General features: G+C 45.9%; 1 protein-coding gene across 1 annotated transcript in view; it reads right to left on the reverse strand.

Annotated features, from left to right (window-relative positions):
* The window catches only part of SLC25A47 (solute carrier family 25 member 47), a 305,790-nt gene extending 294,053 nt beyond the window's left edge, over positions 1–11,737 (reverse strand). The window contains exon 1 of the mRNA XM_069637780.1: positions 11,664–11,737. The gene's annotated coding sequence lies outside the window, so the exon portion shown is untranslated. The remainder of the gene's footprint in view (positions 1–11,663) is intronic.
* Positions 11,738–12,060: the final 323 nt, after the last annotated feature.

Below are 12,060 nucleotides of genomic sequence, written 5' to 3' on the forward strand. Positions count from 1 at the left end.
CTTTGAGTTGGGGCTAGTGTCATTGTGGGCTTGGGTCCAATGGACTCTGCTGGTTTTCTACTCCAAAATGATCTTGCCTATACCCGACTCTCTTTGCCAGCTAATGTGGCAAAACCTTGATAAATCCCATGTAGTAAAGGCCCTAAGAATCCAAGCAGACTTTAGTCTGGTTGAGATTGGGATGACAGTAGAAACTTTAATTAATAACCTGGTGAGGACTAAGCGGGCCCTATTTGGCCATGATTGGGCATTGAACACCGATGTATTCCACTATTACCCCTCGATGAGTCATCTGACACACAAGTACAGAAGAAGAGGTACTGTGTCTAGGATCCTGATACAATTCCCTAACCGGTTCTATCGAGGTATTCTCTTGAGGGTAAGGTGGAACCTACTTCCTACTAGAGAAATCCAACTCATGAGATCCCTTATCGCTGTGGAAAATGCCTCTTGTAGGTTTTGCGTGGGTAAATTGGAAACTCTTAGGTATCTGGTTCTTGAATGCCCCTCCTTACAGGGCCTTCGAGTTAATATCCTAAAGCCATTGGCAATGTCTCCCTATCTTTATGATGAAGATTTAATATGGAAACACTGCCTTGAGAACCACAGTATACGGAAGTGCTGGCTTTATTAAATCCCTGCATTTATAGGCTGGAATTGGTTTATCTGCAGAATTGGGACCGGTCATATTTTGTCACCACATACTCTTTTCGGTACTTGTTTATTTTCTGAAACTTTTGGGGAATTTTGGATGTAGGAGTTTTGATTTAAGGAAAAATATTTCTCTCTGTTGTACCACCAGACCAATATTATTGCCAATGTTATATGTAATTTTATCTTCTGTATTCTTCTTTTATTATGGATGGTATTTCTTTTATTTGTGATGTGAAATAGCTATTGTTGATTTTCCTTTTTTGTACTCAATGTGGTTTTCAGTTTTTGATCGATTATATGTTTTTTTGAACTAACCAAATACAATAAAAAAAAATAATAATTAAGTACCTGAATATCAGTCTATGCCCCAAAGTTTGTGATCCTGGGCAAACCATTTAATTTTACTGCGCCTTATCAGACATATTAGGACACCGTAGAAGTGATTCAGTTTACAGAGATTGCTATTCCAAAGAAGCCGCAATCATGGTTTACTAGACTAGGGTTGCTCGATAAATAGTTTTAGTGATTATTCATCTTCATCATACAAAGAAGCCAGTGTTTTTTTCCAAATTTGTGTCTGCCTGAGGATCTTGGTCATGTTTGTCATTGCGGCTGCTTTTGCCCCATCACTCTCTGCATCCTAGCACTCCTTTCACCCTCAACCCAATCAGAAATGTGCTTAAAAAGCCGGCAGAAATACAATGTTGTGCTGTACCCCAAGCACCTCCTCTGCGGCCTGTTGGGAGTGACCACAGAGTTCAGGGAGGCATTGTTTGAGTGCACTGAAGCTGAGATGGAGGAGGCCGCGCTGCTTAAGCCTCGCAGGGGAGATGAGACATCCTCCTTGCTTCTCTCTAGCCAAGCCAAGAAGACATGGTGTGGGTGCGTGTACCGCGTGGGAGTGGTGGTAAACAGGAATGGTTGTCAGCGGGAGCAGATGGAAAGCGACTCATATTTGAAAGGTGAAGTGAGAGCAGCTGGAAGAGAGAGGGGAGAGCAGATGGGAAGGGAAGAACAGTAAACTGATGTTTCCAAACTATTTTTATTCCTGCTAAGGTATACCTTTTTATTTTCAGGGCACGATGAATTGGAATTCACCTCTCAGGTTCTTCTTGAGGTGAACAGTTTTCATTTGTCATGCTGTGGTGAAGACAGTTTCCTTACCAGGAATGGGAGAGTTAATGGATGGTCAAGAGAGTAGTGGATGGAGGGTGAAAAGAGTCTGGTGGTTTATGGAAGGAGAAGAGAGAGCAGATGGAAGAGGGCAGACGATTTTGCTAGGCACAAGGCAGAGCATGTGATTTTGGAAGGGGAGAGTGTGTGATTTTGGAAGGAACAAGCAGATGGAAAGGGAGGGCTGTTTTCCCATTTTGCCAAAATGAGTGATCCTGGGCAAGTCACTTTTTGTCAACAAAACCTGTTGAGGTAATCAGGCTTTTCCCAGCCAGAATCAAAGCCCGAAAAACACTACTCCAACAGCAGAAAAAGACAACGTAAAGAACATGAAATATTTGCCCCTAAAGTTCATCAGTATCACACTTGCTACAACCATCAACTCCTCCCACACGAAGCCCCGCTTCTACGACCCGTTGAATACGGGCCCTCTTACCCACATGGCCTTTTGCCTAAAATGTGCCACTACCTCCCAATATGACAAGGCGTGTATAGACATCACTCAATGGACACGCCACTCCACAAATGAACAGCGAAAATGCATTATTACAAAGGAAATTAAATGCTAGCACCAATGCAGCAGTACTAGGAAGTAGATTGAGATGTCGAGAAAATAATGCACACTGTCCCACATTGTTCAAGGAAAATGGCAGAACACACAGAAAAGCATTGATACAAATGAAAATAGACGAAGGACATTAAACTGCAACTTTTCCCTTTGCCCCAAGCATGTGAAAAACAATGAACCTGGGTATCCCATCTTACTTGCATGTACCTTGCAGTACAAAAAGGACATCAAATGAGCAACACCCTTATACTTCAATCTGTGCATTTTCCTTTTAGCCCCAATTCCACCCTTTAAAAAAAAATAATCTGATATTTCATAATTATTAAACCAAATGTAGATACACGCATCTTGTTGACCAACAGCCCTATGCAAATCTCCTTATCGTCAAAGGTTTCATAAAAAGCAGTGGCTGCAGAACATCACTCTCACATGGAGTCCTATAGCCTGCTTGATGCTTTTTCATGCAGGCTTCTTTCCGGCCAGGGATATAGGATCTCTGTTTTAAATCCTCGATGCTCTCCAGACCCATGCAGATAAGGGACACACGTGTGTGAATCTTTCTGGACCAGTGCATGACATTTGATATGGTTAACAAAAGGGTATTCCTTTACAAAGACTAGAAGATGGGTCATAATCCATCTCTTGGCTGGACTGCTCCCTTTAATTGCTTTATACCTCCCCCTTAAAGAACTGATTTTGTTATCTTGTCTATGGAGTGCCCCACAGATAAGCACTGGCTCCACTCTCTAATATAAATACGGCCATTGTTGACTGTGTGACTGTGATTAGACGCTTAGGCATATCTTTTTACGATGCTGATGACAAAGGGCTATTAGTTAAACTACCTCATCTTAAGTCATCTAAATTTTGCATGTCAGTAGGTTTAGCATCGAATGCCTTTATGCAAAACAACCTACCAAACCTCAACCCCACTAAGTCTAAGAGCCGGGAGGATAACTCAGAGGCAACGTGTTTCTCTTGGAAGCAAGTCAACGCAGAGCAACACAGGTTCGAATCATGGTCCCTCACTTAGAAACCGTTCTGCTGTATTAAGTGCGTTATAACAGATTCATTAATTAAGTCGTAATTTCTGCTGGTCAGACCTCATTCGAACATCTGGCAATATGTGTTTTGGCTCTCGAACTTGGAGAGTGCCCACTACGTGTTTCACTGGACCCCCCAGTAACAGCGCCGGTCCAAGCTTGACTTTAGCATTTGCAAACTTTGAACATTATTTTCTCTGTTTCTTTCATTTTCCTATATTTAAAAATAATTTTAAAATCCACCTTTTTAACATTAGTTTGTGTAATGATCTTTAGTGCGGACTAACACGAACAGACTAAGTGGACATTAACATTTTTACAGTGTGTTTTCTAATTAGCACCAACAATCCTCCTGTGGAACACCCACACTCTGGAAATACGAAGACATAACATAATATAAAGTCATTTTCTTGGATTAGAAGCTTGAAAGAGCACTTCACTATTCTGTGTTGTGTGGGAGTTTAGCCATATGTTATCAATGGGGATGGTGACTGCAGGAGTCTCTGTTACTATTGGGTTGTAGCTGTAGGGAAACTTCAGGTTTCTTTACTCAAGTGTTCCAATAGTGTTGGGAAGAAGTGATGTGCACTTAGGGTGACAGGCTGTGTACAGGGAGGAGTTGTGCTGCTCCCTGTCAACCTTGGCATTTAAAGTGAGGGGTGCAGGACTCCAATAGCTGTTCTGTTCTGAGTAAGGAAGGTGCTTCTGGGAGCTTATTAGGGCTTCCCTCTTGTTTTCCTTCCCTTGAATATGTAGGTGATTTTTCTTGATCAGTGCCAGGTTTTCCCTCTGTGAGAGGAGTGAATTCTGGGTCACAGTTTAATTGGTCCTTGAAAATGGACTAGGAAACCTTTCCTTGGGATATGGTCTTGTGCGTCTTTTTTGGACTTGAGGACCTGTTGATTTCACTACTAGCTCCTTTTGATAACGACAGGGTGTCATGGGACAGTGAGGTTTAGTGCAGAAGATGAGCGGAGGGAAGGCAATGGTGAGTAGACATAGATTCAATCAGCGAAGTACAGAGGAGCAAGATCTTTGATAGCTTTGTAGACTCAGAGAAAGAATTTGAAAAGGAAGTGGTTGTGCATGGAAGTGGTTGTGCATGGAGAGCCAACCAGCAGGGTGTTATTAAGTAAAAGTGGGGGTGCATCTGGGTAGGTTGTAGAGCATGTGGGTAACAAAGGTGAGGACTTTGTCAAGAAGGAGGATCGAGTAGAGAGGATGGCCAAGGCGTAGGCACAAACAGTAGGCTGTTTAATTGAATACAGGGGTGAAGATTATATTTTTTTCGTAGAGTGATGAGTACAGGATTGACACATTTTCTGAATGCTGAGAAGGTTAATACGAGCAGCAAAGCATATGCCGTCTTTTTGCTGAAAGAAATTCTTTCAAATTATTTTACTTGGTTTGGTGTGTTCGTATGTTAATTGTTTGCGGCAAACTGTTCAAAATAAATCTTTGCATGCAAACAATTACCAGATGAAGAAACAACCCCAATCCCTCTTCACATTTAATCGCCTCCAGGTCCCCTGCAACACTACAGCGTCATATACGTCCCTCTAACGTGGGTCGGACCTGACGCTGCAAGGTCCCTTTTTCTCCCCCCCTTTTTTTCAGTCCCGTCTCCCATGTTGAGGAAGCAGGGGGACCCCTGCAAACCCCAAGGCCAAAAATACTGAAAATGTCCCCCGGAAGCCCCGCTCCACATGTTCGGTATGTTTTATAATCGGTCAGATGTACCATTCATTCGATTCTAAATGTTCAGATAGGCTAATGCCTTTTACTTCAGAGTAATTTCAGCTGAAAAGTCATCTAAATATATTGTTGGGAGCAAGGGGGTTAAAGAGGTGGGGTGGGGGCTTGGGGAAGGATGATTAGTGTTGGTAAAGAGGTGGATTGGGGGACCCCCCCCCCAATAAAAAAAATAAAAATAAATTGCTGAGTTTTGTCTGCGGAAATCCGTAGAAGTTACTTACTTCGAGCAAATTCCTGCTGACAAAACGGCATAGAACCCAGCAGAGGCGGTTATAGAGATGAATATTGCAGACAGAGGTCACTATCAAAGAGGACCCTAAGATTTCGAGCCTTGGTTGAGAGATCAAGAAGGTCTGACAGGAAGTAGATAGGAGAGAGGAAAAAGGCATGTTCAATGGAAGAGGCATGAATAGGGGAGAAAAACAGGAGGGAGGTTCTCACAACATCAAGGTAAGAGGCAAGGGAGTCCTGCTTGAGTGTGTTCTCATCGTTGAAGAGGAGTAGAAGGAGGAGGGATCAAGATAATAAAGTGAACAATGGAGTGGTCAGGTGGAGAGGGTTCATTAGAGAGGTCAGAGTAGGAGAGGGGAGTAAAGAGAAAGACAGGGTCAAGAGAGTTCCTACCAGATTGAGTAGACTGTTCATGGGGGAATAGTGGGAGTGGTCAGACTGGAGGGAGTTAAGTTCAAGGCACATGGCTGAAGAGGGCTTGCGAATGTGAAAGACCCCACAGCATGACAATTGGGATGTTATTCAAGGAGAAGGTTCAGGTCAGGGAAGAAGGAATTGAGAGGACCAGGGGTTGGACAGATAGAACAATGAGAGGAGTAGGTGGGAGGAATGGAATTGTGACTTTCAGAAGAGGAAGAGGGGATGTCAGAGGTGGCAGATGTGAGGGCCGAATTGATAAGGAACCCCACTATACCACTCTTCCCAACTGGTCAGGGAGAGTAGGGGAAGGTAGCAGTGTCAGAGTGGAGAGCTGCTATTGTAGCAGAGTCACAAGGGGATAGACAGGTTTTCATGCTAGCTAGAAGTGAAAGTTGAGAGGAGTAAGAGTTGAACCATTTATTTTATTTGTGTTTTGGTTTGCATTTGAAACCTTTCCACTCTACAACAAATAAAACAGATATTATTATATCACCACATGAATGAAACCAGAAGAAATACAGAACCATTTCATGCATGCCTGTAACAGCTACCTATATACAGCACGCAGTTGCTTCCTGAAGATAGGTTTGTACTCAATACTCAAAATAAAATAAAATAAAAAATATTTGGACCAGTAACATTTGTCAAACGTACTAATGGCGCTGTACATTAAGATGTTAGCAATCCATGCTTGTCGACAAAACTAGCCTGCAATGGCCTGATGGACAGTCGCTCAGGCATTGCCCTATACCCCTTTTCGAGCCTGCTTCTGTAATTGTACACATGAGGTGTTATAATAGATACTTTGCACCAAGTAAGTGTATGTAGCCCGCAGGCAAAAAAAAAAAAACAAATGCAAAAAACATTCTTTCAATGCATTGTTGGATGTGGGTAAAGGACTAGGACAAACTATGTTCCCTCTCCTTTCTCCTCCTCTGCTATTAATGGCTGCACCCGGTGGGAGGCCCTTTTGGCCTACTTCCAATCCTCTAAGACCATCATCAATGTCTATCTGAATGGCACTGTCATGGTCCAGGGCCCTCAGCCCCATCTCCTCCTTCTTGATAAGCGTCTCCCGCGTCTTATCAACTTTCTCCCTTCTCCTGCTACTCCTTCCATCACCTCCCTGGCTCTTCTGCCACCTCCATCCTCCTCCTCTGCCTCTGCTCTGCACCACCTCTGTCTACTGCCTCTGCCCACACTCAGGCCCCTCTGCCACTTCCATTTGGTGTACCTCACTCCTGTACCCTACCCCGGAAGTCTTTCAAAAGTGGCAACCTGCTCCACGTCACTACTCTCAAATCTCACTCTGCTGTCAAACACTCCTCTGACTTTGACCTGGATGTCTTCGCACTCACTGAGACATAATTCACGGGCAGCTCTATCACAAGTTTTGACACTTTCTTCTCCGAGGTCTAAATGATCCTCTCAGAGCCCAGAACCAACCGCCACAGAGCTGGAGTGGCCCTGATCTTTCCTGATTGGGTCCCTGCTTCTGTCATTCCTACTCAGACCTATTCCTCCTTTGAATGCCTTATCTGCTGGCTCTCTATCTCTCCTGGCCTCTCTCTAACTGTGGCCACCATCTACAGGTCACCTGGCCAGATCACCCTCTTTTGTTCACAGTGTGCTGACCTCTCCTCTTATTGCCTCTACCTCTCACTTCTCCTCAGAGACCTCATCATCCACCTGGATGCTTCTATTCCCTCCTCTGGGCTCTTCCGCAACCTTTGCAACTCTCTCTTCCGCTCCATTCTACCCCCTGATCTGACACACTCTGCCGAACATGCCTTAGATGTTCTCATCTCCTCAGAAATCCCCTTCTCTAACCCTCTTACTACTTCTCTCTCTCTTGGACTGACCACTTTCTGCTCTCCTCCCACCTGAAACTTCTTGTCCCCAGGCAAGGCCCTCCCCAGCACTGCCACCCTCCTTCTCAGGTCATTCGGCCCATGAAGCCAGTGTCAGCGGCCGCCTTTGCCTCAACGTTCTCTGCTCCTCCTACTCCTGCAGCTGACTCCCACCCTGACTATGCTAGCTGCATCTTTCCATCTCCTACACCTTAGACTTCTTTGCCCCTGTCATGAGAATCCATCTGAAGCCTACCGCCAAGTGCAACTCTTGGTATGACTCTGACTTTGCCGCCCTGAAACGCAAGTGCAGGGTGGCTGAGAGGAAGTGGAGGGCTTCGGCTCATCCTCTAATAAACTTGCCTGCCGCCTGCTCCAAAGGCAATCCAGACTCTGTCACTTCTCCAAGAAGAGGGTCCATATTGAAGCCTGCATTTCTACAGCCTCTAACAACATGACTGAAATCTATAAAATCTGCAAGGAGCTGGCCAATCCTACTGCAGTCTACATCTCTCCTGTTCCCTCCCAGGCCCTCTGTACGGCCTTGGCGTCTCATTTCACCACTAAAACTCAGTACATCCAGTACTCGCTTTCCTCCTCCTCTCTCTCTCTCCCTCTCCTCTGCCAGGCCCCCTTTGGCCACATCTTCCTCTCCTCTACCTTTCTCCTCTTTCTCTCTGACAACTGACGATGTTTCCAGACAAGTCTGATCTATGAGTCCAAACTGGTGCACTGCTGTTCCTCCAGAACTATTAAGGACCACGTTTCCACTCTTGCACCAGCCTTTGCCAATTTCTGTAATCATTCTTTCGCCACTGGTTCTTTTCCCTCTCTCCTCAAGCAATCATGTGTGCGCCCCTCCTAAAAAAGTCTTATTTCGATCCTACCTGTCCGGCAAACTATCACCCGATTTCTATCACTCCTTTCCTGGGCAAACTTCTGGAAAAGCTGCCCATCTCCCAGCTTACTCTACACACCGAATCCGTTGGTAGTCTCCATGACCATCAGTCTGCCTTCAGAGAAGCCAGAGGCACGGAAACTGCTCTTCTGAACACCCATGAAGATCTACTCTCTAATCTCGATTCCAGCTCTCCCTCTGGTCTCATCCTGCTTGACCTTTCCTTTGCTTTCGATACAGTCAATCACGCCACCCTGATCAATCGACTCTGAGAACCTGGGCATCACGGATCATGCCCTAGAATGGCTGACCCCCTTCATCCTGGCCCAACCTTCCCAGATCCAACTTGGGTCCTTTCTCTCCATCACCTCTCCCTCCACATGTGGTATCCCCCATGGCTCTATCCTCTCACCCTGGCTCGTCAGTGTCTATCTGGCCCCTTTGGCCCACATGATCTCCACCTTCTCTTCTTACTTTCAGTGTTATGCGGATGACAATCAGCTCTCTTTCAGGCTTCCCTCAGCCTCCCTGCCTTCCTCGCTCATTCCTGATTGTCTATCTGCGATTCAGGATTGGTGCACCTCCAACGATCTCTGCCTTAAGGCCAGTACGACGGAGGCCCTTCTCTACAGGACCCCTGCTTCCGCTTTCTCTTTCTAACTCTGGCCGCCCTCCTTGGGCCCTCTTAATTCGCCTTCATGTGAGGCAAGAAACCTTGTTGTCAATTTAGACTCCAATCTCTCCTCACATCACGGACCATGCCAAGAAGGCCCACTTCCAGCTGCACCTACTCAGAGGTATTCTACCTTTTCTCGCCTTCCCCCAAAAGCTCACTGTCTCCAGGGCCCTGGTTCTCTCAAGTCCGGACTACTGCAACAGCTTCTTTCTCAATCTTCCTAACTCTACTCTTCGCCCCCTGCAAATAATACAGAACAGGACCGCGAGACTTATCCTTGGCCTCAAGCCCAGGGACAGCATCTCTCATGCCCTGAAATCTCCCAACTGGCTCCCGGTGGCTGCAAGGATCAAGTTCAGGGGCCTCACTATATCCAACTCTCTCTTCCTAATTACCTTCCTTCTAGAGCCATTTTCTCAGCTACCTCTAACTCTCTGTGGGTCAGATGTTCTCCAAGCAGAGAGTGGGGGGGTAGATCTCTTTCCTCTGCAGGTGACTCCCTCTGGAACAGCCTCCCTGCCACGCTCAAATTTGAGCCTGACCACCTGAAGTTTCCCAGAAGCGGCTCAAGACCCTCCTTTTCTCTGCTGCCTTCTCTCCCTTGCTTCCCTACTAACTTACCTGTATGCGGTGCGGACTGGTTGCTTCGTACCCTCAGAGTCGCACTGGTTACCAGTCTCCTCCATGGCCAGTCTTCCTTCCACTGCCCCCTGGCCTACTGCGCACTTAGGGGCTGTATGTAACTCCTACTGCCCCCCTGCACTTACTCAGAGCTGCGCTGCCCTGGCTGCACTTACTCAGGACCATGATGCCCTGATCGCACTCCCCCCTACCTTTCCCCTGCACTTCCCCCTGAACTTCTCGTTGTCGCACTTGCACAATCCCAATATCACAAGGCCTAGTGGGATTGTTTGTCCTGTCTTCTCTCTGTCTCCCCTCCCTTGTATTGTGGTACCTAGAAACACAGGCACGTTATAAATATCATTTATAGAGGTCAAAGTGGGCGGGAACTAAAGGGTCCGACCGTTCCCTTTATGCAACCCAGAATACTGTTCCAGGACCACAACCTTTTTAAAACTTCATTTCCACTGGGGACACGAACCTGAACCTTGCTGAAATCAAGTCTCGCAACATTGCACTGAGCTATGTCTTAGGTGCTAGAAGGAGATTGTTTATTTCAATAGAATGCTCCCAATACAAAACCCATTCCCAAGCAAACAAAACGCCCAGCTTGATCACAGTATGAATGGCTGTAGGCTCAGACTTTTTGGCAGACAAGTGGAGGGGTGTGTCTGTGGCTGGCTATGTTCTTTGAGAGGTGTCAATGGAGGATGGTGAAGGGGAGGCTGCATGAAGGTGCATGCTGAGTGGGACAATGACGCCTGAATGGTGATAATTTAAATCCGTGTACTTTCATTGTGTTTTAGAACTGTTGTAAAACACAATGTCGCAGGGTGGAGTGGAGGAAAGGAAGGACCCACGTATGGGGTTTGAATGGGGGTGGGGGAGGGGAGTATGGAGGGAGTGGGCAGAAAAGGGGGCAGGACAGAAGGAACATAGTTCCACTGCTTTTTTTTTTTTTACACTTCGACCACTGATCATAGATCATATCACTAGGGCAATATGTGCTTATCAATATCTTGAACAATAAAACATGTATTGAAAAGGTCAATATGTGCTCTGGTAATTATTGCAATTACACTGCTGCAAAGATTCGGTAATGTGGCCTACCAAGTTACAACTCTTAATATGGCATGGGGGCGTGTTTTATGCTTCTGAGACTCCGTGCCTGCGGCCTATGGGAACGCCCCCTTGTGGGCAAGCGGAATCCAGCGCAGTTACCTTGGGACTATTTCTGGACATGAAGTAAACCCGCCCAGGCACAATTTATCGTCCTTACCGAAGGTCGGCAAAACGTGAACGAAAGTGAAACCAAGTGTAAAAGGAATGCAACTTCACAGAGTAAGTGAACCCGTTCCTCTCACTAGGTGAGCCTTGAATGCCTTTCTAAAATAATGGGCTGGTAGGAGTTGGCATTCTCCGCATTAACAAATCCTGAAGTTCAAACTAGGACAGTGCCCTCTTTGCAGTGGCTTTGCTGTTCGGCTTACCAAAGCCACACTTTGTTAATTTAAGCAAATATTAACTTCCACGCAAGTTTCTTCTTAAAAACATACATGCCAAACCTCCCGATTTAGGCGGAAGACTCTCGATTTTTCAGAGAAAAATATTGCTATTTTTCACTTCTCCGCCTAAAATAATTCTTTCCCCAATGCATTCCGGCAGGAAAGTGTTGCCGATTTCTCTGACGAAATCTCCTTCCCAGGTATGTTGGGATGTTGGCATGTATAAAGCATTAGGTGGATTTAATATAAATGGACGATGGTGCACTTACCCTTCCTCGAGTCCCTTGGCAGCAGAATGAATGAACAGGCAAGGTACGTGGGAGAGCAGTCACGCACCGTCCTAGGGACTGTCAACAAAGTCCTTTGAAGGGCATGACGTTGTGTCACTGGGGCAGCTCAGGGGAGGGTGGCTTGTTGTTAAAGGAACAGAAACCAAACTCAGTGGATTGCAAAGGAGTGGTGGTCTTTAACAAGCACAGTTAAGCTGGTCAACCCCGAGCAGAAATCAAGGTCATGTAGAAGTTGGGGATATTTTTACAATCCCTTGAGTCGATGCAACAGCCCAGTGTTTCATAGGACTATGCCTTTATAGCCCAGCTCGCAAACAGATTGTGGCACAATTAATCTGCAGTTTTGAAGGTGAGGACAACCAAAGAGCCAGTGTAC

This window comes from Ambystoma mexicanum, chromosome 14, assembly GCF_040938575.1.
Source record: "Ambystoma mexicanum isolate Mex_15411 chromosome 14, UKY_AmexF1_1, whole genome shotgun sequence".
Lineage (NCBI taxonomy): Eukaryota > Metazoa > Chordata > Amphibia > Caudata > Ambystomatidae > Ambystoma > Ambystoma mexicanum.